This window comes from Pecten maximus, unplaced genomic scaffold (genome assembly GCF_902652985.1).
Source record: "Pecten maximus unplaced genomic scaffold, xPecMax1.1, whole genome shotgun sequence".
In the NCBI taxonomy this organism is placed as follows: Eukaryota; Metazoa; Mollusca; class Bivalvia; order Pectinida; family Pectinidae; genus Pecten; species Pecten maximus.
The window spans coordinates 1-12,398 of record NW_022980924.1 but is presented as its reverse complement, the minus strand read 5'-3'; the positions used below and the strand labels follow the sequence as shown (position 1 = coordinate 12,398).

Here is a 12,398-nt window from a genome sequence, read left to right as displayed (position 1 = left end):
TATTTTCCCCCCTTTTTTGGAGGGTGGGGGCCCCCCGGGGGTAAAAACTTGCAAAAGGGGCCAAGGGTGGAAGGGAAAGAACCCCAAAAAAATTAAAAATTTGCCAAAACAGTTTTTAAAAATTCAGTCCCCCCAGGTTTTTTCCCTTTTATGGGGTTTAAGTTGTCAAACCATCTACATTTTTTTTACCAAAACCGAAATCGAAAACCGGCCTAGCCAAAAACTTGGGCAAGTAAAAATGAGGGTTTTTTCCCTTTTTCAGGAAATTTTTAAAGGGAATTAATTCATGGGTTTATGTTGGGTAAGGGGGAAAAAAGTTTAAAATTCTTAGGGGGCGGGGAATCCAAAAAAGGGGTAAATTTAAAAAAAAATTTTTTTTCACCTTTTTTGCGGGGGAATTTTGGTTAAAATTTAGGGCATGGGTTTTTAAAACGGGGCCACCTAAAATTTTTTGGGGTTTGGGAAGGACAAATAAAGGGCAAAGTTGAAAACCTTAAAAAGGCTAGTGGGGGGGAAAAAGGATTTAAAAACTTAAATTAAACGGTTATGGGAAAAGGCCAGGGTTTAATTTTGAAAAAAAAAATAAATTTTTTTTCCCGGGGGGCCCTTCCCAAATTTTAAAAAAACACTTTATTTTAAAAAACCTTTGGGGGTTTCCCGGACGTTTTTTAAAAACATTAATCCAAAAATCTTGTGCTTTTTTTTTCTTTACAACGAAAATTTTTCACATAATGGATAAGGCCCTATCGTTAAATCCGGGGGAAAATTGGCAAAAATTCAATGTACATGGAACCCGGCACAGGGGGAAAAACAAAAAAAAATTTTTTGGTTTTTCCCCCCCTTTTGGGGCCAAAACCGAAGTTTTAAAGGGAAGGTAAATTTTGGAAAAAATCTTTTTCCTCCCCGGGGGGTTGGATTTTAAATGAAAAAAGTTTAAAAATTTTTTTCCCAAAAGGGGCCGAGGCAATACCAAAAATGGTAAAATAAGTTTTGGGAAAAAAAAAATTTTTAAATTTGTTTGCAAAAGGGAAGCCTTGTTTTATTGTGGGGGGGGTTCTTTTGTTTGCCCTTTGCCCGGGCATGTTTTTAGGCGACCTTTTTTTTCGTAGGTGGGGCCCCCCAAAGGACAACCCCGTTTAAAAACTTGGTGGGGAAATTTTTTAAAAATTTTAAAAGTTTTAAAAAGGAATGAATTAAAAAATTTCTATTGGGGGTTTTTAACAAAGTATTTACGGGGGGACCGGGTAAGCCCCCCAAAATTAATCGCCCTTTTTTCCCAAATAAATTTTTCCATTGGTTACAAAAAACCCAATACAAAAATAATTTAAAACCCGCCCCAAAAAAAATACCCGGGGTTTTTTTCCCTTTAAAAAAAGTTTTAAATGGGAATTAAAGGACTTCCAATTTAAATAGAAAAAATTTTTTCTATAGTAAAACCAAAAGGGTTTTTTGGGAAAAAAATTTTGGCCCACCTTTTTGTCGGGGGGGTTTTTTTTTAAAATTTAAATTTTTCCTAACTCGATTTTTTGGGCCCCCCCCCATTAAAAAAAAGAAAGGTAAATTTTAAAACCTTTTCCATTTTTAAAGGGGTGCTTTTTAAATTTTGGCTAGGGGCCCGGTGTTTTTTTTTAAAGGGACATGAAATTAAATTTCCCCCGCTTTTTCAATTTGGTTTGGGTTAAAAAACTATGTTTTTTTTTTTTTTTTTTTTTTTTTAAAGGGGGGAATTCCCAACCCCAATAGCGGGCCACCCGTTAAAACGGTTTAAAACCCCCTAACCCCATTTAAAAAAACATATTTTTTATGAAGTTTTTACACCCCCATTTTTTGTGGGTTTTTTAATATAAATTTGTCACTATATTGGTGCAATTAACTTTATTTCCAAAAGGCCTCAGGGGAGTAGTAAAGCCCCCAAATCAGGGAAAAAATTTTCCTCCAAATTTCAAACTTTTTCAGGTTCCCTGGGGAAATTCCTTTGGGGTTAATCCGTCCCCGGGGTAAAGGGGGAAAATCCCCTTTTAAAAAATTTTTAAGTTCCCATGGGGATTTCAAAATTAATAAATTTTAAAATTAAATTATTTTAAAAAAGGCCAGGGAAAACCCGCGGCAACCAAATTTTGCAACCCCCATTTTCCCGGGATGAAATACATAAACGCCTTTTTCCCTTAAAATTTTTTTTTTCTAAGGGGAAGTGGAATTGAAAAATTAACCCCCCTTTTTTTTCAAATTTTTTCCCCCAAATTTTTTCCCCCATTATTTTTCCCTTAAAACGGGGTTTTTACAACTATCGCGATATGGGGGGAAGGGATGTAACTCTAAAAAAAAATTTTAAATTTTTGAGCAAAGGACATGATTTAGTGTAAAAAAAGATTTTTTTTGGGGGCAAATTACAAAATGTATGCCCCCTTTTTTTTTTTCAATCCGGGTAGTTTTTCAAAACTTCCCTCGTAGCTAGTTTTTCCTCAAAATCAGAAAATTTTCCTCGCACTCTGATATTTAAACAAAAACATGGGGCCAAAAACGGGAAAAAGGGCCCCCCCGAAACCAAATCAAAAATAGTTTTTGGGTTTTTTCCCCCTGGGGGCAAAAAGTTTTAAATGGGAGGTAAATTGCACCCGGGTCCATTTGATTGGATTTCATTTGAGAAAATTTCCCCCAAAGGGTTCATGAGGGGCGAGGAATACACGAAAATGTAAAATAATAGAAAAAAGTTAATTTTTTGTCAAAAGCCGTTTTTGGTCGGGGGGGGTTTTTTTTGGGTTGTAAATGTAGGTGAAGGTTTGGTGTTTGAATTAAATAAAAATGGTCCCCCCCAAAATAATAAAAATTTTAAATAGGTAGAATTTTAAAAAACCCAATCTTTTACTTTTTCCCAAAATTTACATTTTTCAAATAAGGGGCTAGTGGACCGGGTGTTTAAAAAAGTCCATTTAAGCAGACATGGTAAACGTTAACATTATCGTCTTTTGGGAATCTTTTTGGGTTCCATGGTTTACAAACCAATTTTTTAAAAATTTGAAAACAAATACCCGAGTTTTGCCCCTTTCTACCCAAAAAAAACCATCAAATATAAAAGCACATACCCAAATTTTTAAAATAAGGGAAACTTTTTTTTGTATGTCCCCGTTTTTTAAAAGGCCCCTTTAACTCCATTTGGGTTTTGTCTTTGGTGTTTTAAAATTAAATTTTGACCCACAACTTTATTTTTTGCAAACATTGAATGAGGGGTTTTAAGGAAACCTTTTTCCCAAGTTAAAGTCGTCGGGGGTGTTTTGGCTAGTAAAAATTTTCTTTAATTTTGATCATGGGAAAAATACCTTTTGTTTTACTTTTTTTTTGGGGAATAAACTAATGTTTTTTTTTATCCCCCCTCCCGTTGGGGGGGAAAAGGGGGCCTTTCCCCGGAGGTACGGCAAAAACCGGGCCAAACCCGTGGTAAGAGCGGAAAAAAAGCCCCGACTTCTCCCCTGGTAAAAAATTCTTTTTAATATCGGCCCCCCCAAAGTGGGGTAGGGTTCAGAATTAAGTTTAATAAGAACAGTACTACATTTGATTTTACCCAAAAAGGCCGAAAGGAAGCCAACCGCTGCTAAAACCAAATCGGCTTATTTTTCCCAAATCCCGATTCACTTTTTTCAGGGTACCTAAGAAAAATATTCAGTGGGGTTTACCCGCCCCTGTAAAGGGGGGAAATCCCCTTTAAGAATTTTTTTTTCTGATGCGGGTTTGGCATTGAAAATTATGAAATATTTTTCCCGGGAAGGACCAGTTGATCCAACCAAAACCGGCACTTAATTTTTTCAGCGCAAAAACCATATATTTTCGTGGGGTTTAAAGGGAAAAGGACGGGAAACCCGTAAGGAAACAACTTTGTACAACGTATCGGATAGGGGGGGAAAGGGGATGTAACTCTAAAAAAAGTTAATAAACCAAAAAAGGAAAATTGATTTTTAGTTTTAAAAAGATTTTTTTTTCGGGTAAAACCCCCAATTTATTGTTACCTTTGGGGTTTAAATCCGGGTCAGTTTGTCATAATTTAAAATTTTTTAGCTTATTTTTTTCTCACAATCAGATAATTCCCCCCCTCTGATATATCAAAGGAAAAACTGACCAAAATACGTAAAAGGGCCCCACAAAACCCAAAATCAAAATAGATTGGGATTTTCCCCCCTTTTTTTTGGGGCGAAGTTTAATGGGAAAGGGGGCATGGGGTCCAAACGGTTTGGGATTTTCCCAATGAAAAATTTTTTCCCCAAAAGTTCTTTTTGGGGCGAGGCAAAAAACCGGGAAAATGTAAATTTATAAAAAAAAAAGTTAATTTTTTGTCTACCCCTTTTTTTGGTCAGGGGGCTTTATTTTTTGTTGTAAATTTTGGGTTTAATTTTTGGGTTCCAAATTAAATCCCAAGTGGTGGCCCCCCCCATAAAATAAAATTTTTTAAATTTGGGTAAAAAGTTTTAAAAAAATCTTTTTAAAGGGTTTTCAGAAAATGCCCTTTCTTAAAAAATAATGGCTAGTGGCCAGTTTAAAAAAAGTTCCCTTTTAAAACCCAGGAACAGGGGAAAATTTTTAAAACCCATTTCGTCTATGGGAAATCATTTGGTTCCAGGGTTTAATCCCAATGGGGAATAATTCGCCACAAAAATAGCGAGATTGTCCTTCACAGCCTAATCAACATAAATTTAAAAAAAGCCCCATATCCAATTTAAAAAAGGGGACACTTTTTTTTTTTCGTATAGTACCGTTTTTTTGGAAAAAGGGCCCCTTTAATCCTATTTGGGTTGTCGTTGGTGTTTTAATTAAATTTTTAAATTATAGGGTATTTGTTTCGAAAATTGAATGGAGGAAAAAGGGAAACTGTTTCCCAAATTTAAGGTTTCAGGGGTGTTTGGGCCCTAGTGAAATTTTTTTTAATTGTGACCCGGAAGCCCCAAAACGTTTCCCTTCCCATTTGGTTTTGGGGTAAACTTTGTTATTTTTTGGCCCTTCCCCCCGTTGGGAAGGGGGGGGTTTCCCGGGGTACTCCCCAATAGGGGGCCCAAAACCCCCCGGGTAAAAGGGGGCCCCAAAGCCCCTGACATCTAAACCTGTGCCCCCAAAAAAATCAGTTTAATACCCCGAATTTCCCCCAAAGTGGGGTTTAATATCAAAATATTAAGTTTATAAAAAAAGATCAAACATTTTTGATTTTTTACCCAAAAAAGGCCGAAAAGCGATCCCCGCTACCCCAAACCCCAAAATCGGGCTTATTTTCAAAAAACCGTTTTCCCACTTTTTTCCACGGTACCTAAAAATAAATTTTTTTGGGGTTAAATGCCCTTTAAAGGGGGAAACCCGCCTGTAAAAAATTCTTAGTGCTGATGCGGAAGTGTGCTTTTAAGAATTTTTAATTTTTTTGCGAGGACCAGTTGATACCCCGGAAACTGTTTTTTCCCCCGGGGGCCCCTATTTTTTCTTTAGGGGGGAAAAGGACAGGGGGAGAAAGGGGGCCAACGGTGTACAAGGTATGCTATGGGGGGAAAGGGTTTTTAATTCTAAAAAAAAGTTAATAAAACGCAAAGGGAAATGATTTAGTGAAAAAGGATTCTTTTTGGGGGCCAAAATTACCTTTGTTGGGTTACCCGTTGGGGTTATCCGGGTCAGTTTTCTTTAATTTCCCCACTCGTGTTTAAAGTTTTTTCACAACAATAATTTCATCGAAACTCTGATATATAAACAGAAAACACTAAAGCACAAAATCCATTTACAGGGACCACAGAACCAAATAAAAAATTTAGTTTGGGATTTTCCCCTTTTTTTGGGGCAAAAAAGGATTTAGGAAAGGTGAATAAATGGGGGTTCCTCCCGATTGGATTTAAAGATGAAAAAAATTTCCCAAAATTTCTATAAATGGGGGGCAATACCAAATGAAAAATTTATATAAAAAAAAGTTAATTTTTTTTTCAAAAGCCTTTTTTTGTCGGGGGGGTTTAAAGTTTTTTTTGTAATTTAGGTGAATTTTTGGTGCTAAATAAAATAAAAGATGGTGGCCCCCCAAAATAATAAAAAGTTTAAATGGGTAGAAAAAATTTTTAAACAATCTTTAAAAATTTTTCAGAAAAGACTTTCTTAAAAAATAATGGCTATTGGGAAACCCGGGGTTAAAATTTCCATTTAACCCGGCCCAGGGGTTTAAACGTTAACTTTAATCGTCTATGGGAAATCATTTGGTTCCTGGTTACTATAAAATGTGAATTTTTCGCACAAAAATAGCAAGATTTGCCCACTTTTTTACAGCCTATCAAAACCCATCGGGATATAAAAGCACAAATTCCAATTTTTAATAAAAAACAAATTTTTTTTTTTAATTTTACCCGATTTTTTTTAGGAAATTTAACTCCTATCTTGTTGTCGTTGGTGTTTTAATATAAATTTGTTACTATTTTTTTGTTGCGACTTGAATAAAGGGGTAAGGTAACTATTTCAATTTTAAGGCGTCAGGGGTTTGTTGGCTATTTGAAATGTTCTTTAATTGATCATAAAAGTAATACCTTTTGGCTACATTTGGTTTGGGATAAACTAATTTTTATTTTTTGATCTCCCCCCGGGGGAGGAGTGGGGGGGCCGTTCCCGGGGGGTACTGCAAATTCCCCCAAACCCCCCCGGGGTTAAGAGCGGACAAGCCCCTAAACCCCTAAACCTTGTGCCCAAAAAAATTTTTTTTAAACCCAAAAAATCCCCCCCAGGGGGGGTTTTTAGTATAAAAATTAAGCTGATAAAAAACAGAACTACTTTGATCTTACCCAAAAAGGCCGAGAAGGGGTTCCCGCTAGCTACCCCCAAATTGGCTTATATTCAAAAAACCGTTTCACTTTTTTCAGGTACCTAGAAAAATTTTCAGTGAGGTTATCGCCCTTTTTAAAAGGGGGGAAATCGCCTGAAAAGAATTCTTTAATTTTCTGATGGGGAAAGTGTGCTTTGAAAATTATAAACCTTTTTTGGGGAGGACCAGTTGATACCCGCGGAAATGTATTTTCACGGGGCGACCTATATTTTCGTGGGGTGGGGGAAAGGAAAGGGGAAAGAGTAAGGAAAAACTTTGGGTACACTTTATCGCGATAAAAAGGGGAAAAGGGATTTAACTCTAAAAAAAATTTAATATGCCGCGAAAGGGAAACATGATTTAGTTTTGAAAAGATTCTTTTCGGGGTAAAAATTCCATGAATAGTTACCTTTTGGGGTTATCCGGGCCCATTTTTTTCAAAATTTCCCACTGTAGCTTAGTTTTTTCACAATCAGAAAATTTTCATCGCACTTTTGAAAACCACAAAAAAAACTAGCACAAAATACATGTACGGGGAAACCACAAAAAACCAAATCAAAAAGTTTTGGGGATTTTTCCCCCCGTTTGGGCAGAAATTTAATGGAAAGGGTTTGGAAATTTCCCTCGGGTCCTACTGTTTGGAATTCAAAAATTGAAAAAAAATTTTTTCCAAAATTTCTATGAGGGGGCAAAGGAAATAAAAACCAAAAATGTAAAAAATATAGAAAAAAGTTAATTTTTTTTCTGGGCCCTTTTTTGGTCCGGGGGAGTTAGTTTTTTGTTTTTAAATTTGGGGTTGAATGTTTGGTGGCTGAACCCAATAAAAGTTTGGGTGGCCCCCCATATAATAAAAATTTTTAAAATGGTTTAAAAGGGTTTTAAAACCCCCAATCTTTTACATTTTTTCCAAATTTTCCCTTTCCCTTTTCCAAAATAATGGTTTTTTTTGGGGCCCAAAGGTTTTAGAAAACTCCTTTAAAGCGGGAACATTGGTAAACTTTAAACCATTATGTTTTAGGGGAAAATCTTTTGGTTCCAGGGTTTTACTAAAAAATGGAATAATTCGCAAAACCAAATAGGAGATTTGTCATTTTCCACCCTAAAAACCATCGGGCAAACATATATACGGGGAGATTAGAAACCTCGCTTTTTTTTCCCCGACAATATTTTCTCCCTTTTTCTTTACCCCCCAAAAAACTAAAATTCCCTTTTTCAGACCCCTTTTTCTTCCTACCCCAAACAAAAGGGGCCCGGAAAAGCAGGTAAATCGGGCTATGCGCATGTGTGTATCGTAGTATTGGAACTTATTCGACATGTTCTGGTTAATCCGCCATTACGTCAGACCAAAACATCGTCATTTTAAATACACACAGAAAGCACATCGTTTTATTTTGGCCACTACAAAAGTTACCACATTGACCAAAAACTATCAAACTTATGAGATATAGTCTTATTGATCATGCATATTGTGTGTCATTGATCCGTATTTTCGAAAATCCAATGGGTCCTATTCGACATGTCCAAGTTTGTAATTAAGCCGCCATTACGTTCAGACCAAAACATCGTCAATTTTAAACGAACACAAAAAGCACATCGTTTTATTTAGGCCACTACAAAAGTTACCACATTAACACAAAACTATCATTCTATGGATATAGTCTTATTGATCATGCACATTGTTGCCATTTATCCGTATTTTCTAAAATCCATTGGGTCCTATTCGACATGTCCAAGTTTGTAAATAGCCGCCATTACGTCAGACCAAAACATCGTCAATTTTAAACGCACACAAAAAGCACATCGTTTTATTTAGGCCACTACAAAAGTTACCACATTAACCAAAAACTATCATACTTATGGGATATAGTCTTATTGATCATGCACATTGTTGCCATTTATCCGTATTTTCTAAAATCCATTGGGTCCTATTCGACATGTCCAAGTTTGTAAATAGCCGCCATTACGTCAGACCAAAACATCGTCAATTTTAAACGCACACAAAAAGCACATCGTTTTATTTTGGCCACTACAAAAGTTACCACATTAACCAAAAACTATCAAACTTATGGGATATAGTCTTATTGATCATGCATATTGTTGTCATTTATCCGTATTTTCTAAAATCCATTGGGTCCTATTCGACATGTCCAAGTTTGTAATTAAGCCGCCATTACGTCGTCAATTTTAAACGAACACAAAAAGCACATCGTTTTATCTAGGCCACTACAAAAGTTACCACATTAACCAAAAACTATCAAACTTATGGGATATAGTCTTATTGATCATGCATATTGTTGTCATTATATCCGTATTTTCTAAAATCCATTGGGTCCTATTCGACATGTCCAAGTTTGTAATTAAGCCGCCATTACGTCGTCAATTTTAAACGAACACAAAAAGCACATCGTTTTATCTAGGCCACTACAAAAGTTACCACATTAACCAAAAACTATCAAACTTATGGGATATAGTCTTATTGATCATGCATATTGTTGTCATTTATCCGTATTTTCTAAAATCCATTGGGTCCTATTCGACATGTCCAAGTTTGTAATTAAGCCGCCATTACGTCGTCAATTTTAAACGAACACAAAAAGCACATCGTTTTATCTAGGCCACTACAAAAGTTACCACATTAACCAAAAACTATCATACTTATGGGTATAGTCTTACTGATCATGCACATGTTGCCATTTATCCGTATTTTCTAAAATCCATTGGGTCCTATTCGACATGTCCAAGTTTGTAATTAAGCAGCCATTACTGTCAGACCAAAACATCGTCAATTTTAAACGCACACAAAAAGCACATTGTTTTATCTAGGCCACTACAAAAGTTACCACATTAACCAAAAACTATCATACTTATGGAATGTGGTCTTGATTATCATGCACATTGTTGTCATTTATCCGTATTCTCGAAAACCCCATAGGGACTTTTCGAAAATTGGAGATTCCCGCCGATCTTTCCTGCGTTGTGCTTGACTTCATACTCAAAATACAAACACTTGGACAGCAAATTGTGATATATTTCATATTGATGACACTTCTGCACTTAGAGTATTAATAAAATTAAAGCACATAATTGGATCTTGGTGATGATTTCAAATAGAAATTATCGATAATTATGTGTGTGGTTTTCAAGTTTTCTCCAATATGGCGTCTAGTGAAGACTGACCGAGTGACCGCAAAGGATTGTGGGAAGGTCAGGGGCCACTATGTAAACACAAGGGCAAATAGAGAGCTGCCATCTCTCTGTATATATGTCTCTGACATCAGAGATAAAAGCACATATCCAATTTAAATAAGACACTATTTTTTCGTATAGTACCGATTGTTTTAGGCACTTAACTCCTATCTTGTTGTCGTTGGTGTTTTAATATCAATTTGATCTACTACGTATTTGTTGCGACATTGAATGAGAGGTAAGGTAACTATTTCAAGTTAAGGTCGTCAGGGGTGATTGGCTAGTGAAATGTTCTTTAATGTGATCATGAAGTAATACCGTTTGCTACATTTGGTTTGGGATAAACTAATGTTATTTTTTGTATCTCCTCCCGTGGGAGGAGTGGGCCGTTCCCGGAGGTACTGCAATACCGGGCCAACCCGTGGTAAGAGCGGAGCAAGCCCCTGACATCTCACCTGTGTCCAAAAATCAGTTTAATATCGAAGTTACCCCAGTGGGGTACGTATCAGATATTAAGCTATAAGAACAGATACTACACTTTGATCTTAGCCAAAAGGCCGAGAAGCGATACCGCTAGACTACACCAAATCTGGCTTATATTCAATACCGATTTCACGTTTTCACGGTACCTAAGAATATATTCAGTGAGGTTATCGACCTGTAAAGGTGGAAAATCGCCTGTAAGAATTCTTAGTGCTGATGCGGAAGTGTGGCATTGAAGAATTATGAACTATTTTGCGAGGACCAGTTGATACCCGCGGCACTGTATTTTCACGCGCGACCTATATTTCGTAGGGTGGAAAGGACAGGAGACGTAAGGACAACGTTGTACAACGTATCGCGATATGGTGGAAGGGATGTAACTCTAAATAAAAGTTAATATGACGCGAAAGGACATGATTAGTGTAGAAAGATTCTATTTCGGGGTCAAATTACACTGTATAGTTACCGTTGGGGTTATCCGGGTCAGTTTTCATAACTTACACATCGTAGCTTAGTTTCTCACAATCAGATAATTCCATCGCACTCTGATATATCACAGAAAACACTGAGCACAAAATACATGTACAGGGACCACGAACCAAATCAAAAATAGATTGTGGATTTTCCCGTTTGGGCAGAAATTTAATGGGAAAGGGTTTGAATGAATCGGGTCCTACTGATTGGATATTCAGATGAGAAAAGTTTCCAAGTTCTATGAGTGGGCGAGGCAATACACGAAAATGTAAAATTATAGCAAAAGTTAATTTTTTGGTCTAGCTGTTTTGTCAGGGGGGTTGTTTTGTTTGTAAATTTAGGGGGAATGTTTGGTGCTGAATTCAATACAAGATGGTGGCCCCCCATATAATAAAAATTTTAAATAGGTAGAATGTTTAAACAATCTATTACAGTTTTCAGAGAGGGACATTCTTCAAAATAATGGCTAGTGGACCAAATGTTGAAAAAGTCCATTTAAGCAGGACAGTGGTAACGTTAACATTATCGTCTATGGGAAATCATTTTGGGTTTCCCTGGTTACTATACAATGTGAATAATTCGCACAACAATAGCGAGATTTGTCACTTCTCAGCCTATCAACATCAGATATAAAAGCACATATCCAATTTAAATAAGACACTATTTTTTCGTTATAGTACCGATTGTTTTAGGCACTTAACTCCTATCTTGTTGTCGTTGGTTTTTTTTAATATCAATTTGATCTACTACGTATTTGTTGCGACATTGAATGAGAGGTAAGGTAACATTTCAAGTTAAGGTCGTCAGGGGTGATTGGCTAGTGAAATGTTCTTAATGTGATCATGAAGTAAATACCGTTTGCTACATTTGGTTGGGATAAACTAATGTTATTTTTTGTATCTCCTCCCGTGGGAGGAGTGGGCCGTTCCCGGAGGTATGCAATACCGGGCCCAACCCGTGGGTAAGAGCGGAGCAAGCCCTGCATCTCACCTGTGTCCCAAAAATCAGTTTAATACGAAGTACCCAGTGGGGGTAGTATCAGATATTTTAAACTGATAGAACAGATACTACACTTTGATTTAGCCAAAAGGCCGAGAAGCGATACCCTAGCTACACCAAATCTGGCTTATATTCAATACCGATTTCACGTTTTCCCCGGTACCTAAGAATATATTAAGTGAGGTTATTGCTCCTGTAAAAAGGGGGAAATCGCCTGTAAGAATTTTAGTGCTGATGCGGAAGTGTGCATTGAAGAATTATGAAAATATTTTGCGAGGACCCGTTTTTATACCCGCGGCACTGTATTTTCCCCGCGCGACCTATATTTTCGTTAGGGTGGAAAGGCAGGAGACGTAAGGACAAAGTGTAAACGTTATGCGATAGGGGAAGGGATGTAACTCAAAAATTTGGGAAGGATGATTAGTGTAAAAGAAATTGGGTAATTACCTGTTGT

General features: G+C 36.7%; 3 non-coding genes and 1 pseudogene across 3 annotated transcripts; all 4 read right to left on the bottom strand.

Annotated features, from left to right (window-relative positions):
* Positions 1-3,385: 3,385 nt before the first annotated feature.
* On the bottom strand, positions 3,386-3,579 carry LOC117319823. Its single transcript, XR_004530837.1, has one exon. It is a non-coding gene; the product is annotated as a U2 spliceosomal RNA (small nuclear RNA).
* A 3,012-nt stretch (positions 3,580-6,591) lies between these two features.
* Positions 6,592-6,803, bottom strand: LOC117319824 (annotated as a pseudogene).
* A 3,561-nt stretch (positions 6,804-10,364) lies between these two features.
* Positions 10,365-10,557, bottom strand: LOC117319821. The gene has a single exon (XR_004530835.1). It is a non-coding gene; the product is annotated as a U2 spliceosomal RNA (small nuclear RNA).
* Positions 10,558-11,857: 1,300 nt separating this feature from the next.
* LOC117319822 lies at positions 11,858-12,048 on the bottom strand. Its single transcript, XR_004530836.1, has one exon. It is a non-coding gene; the product is annotated as a U2 spliceosomal RNA (small nuclear RNA).
* Positions 12,049-12,398: the final 350 nt, after the last annotated feature.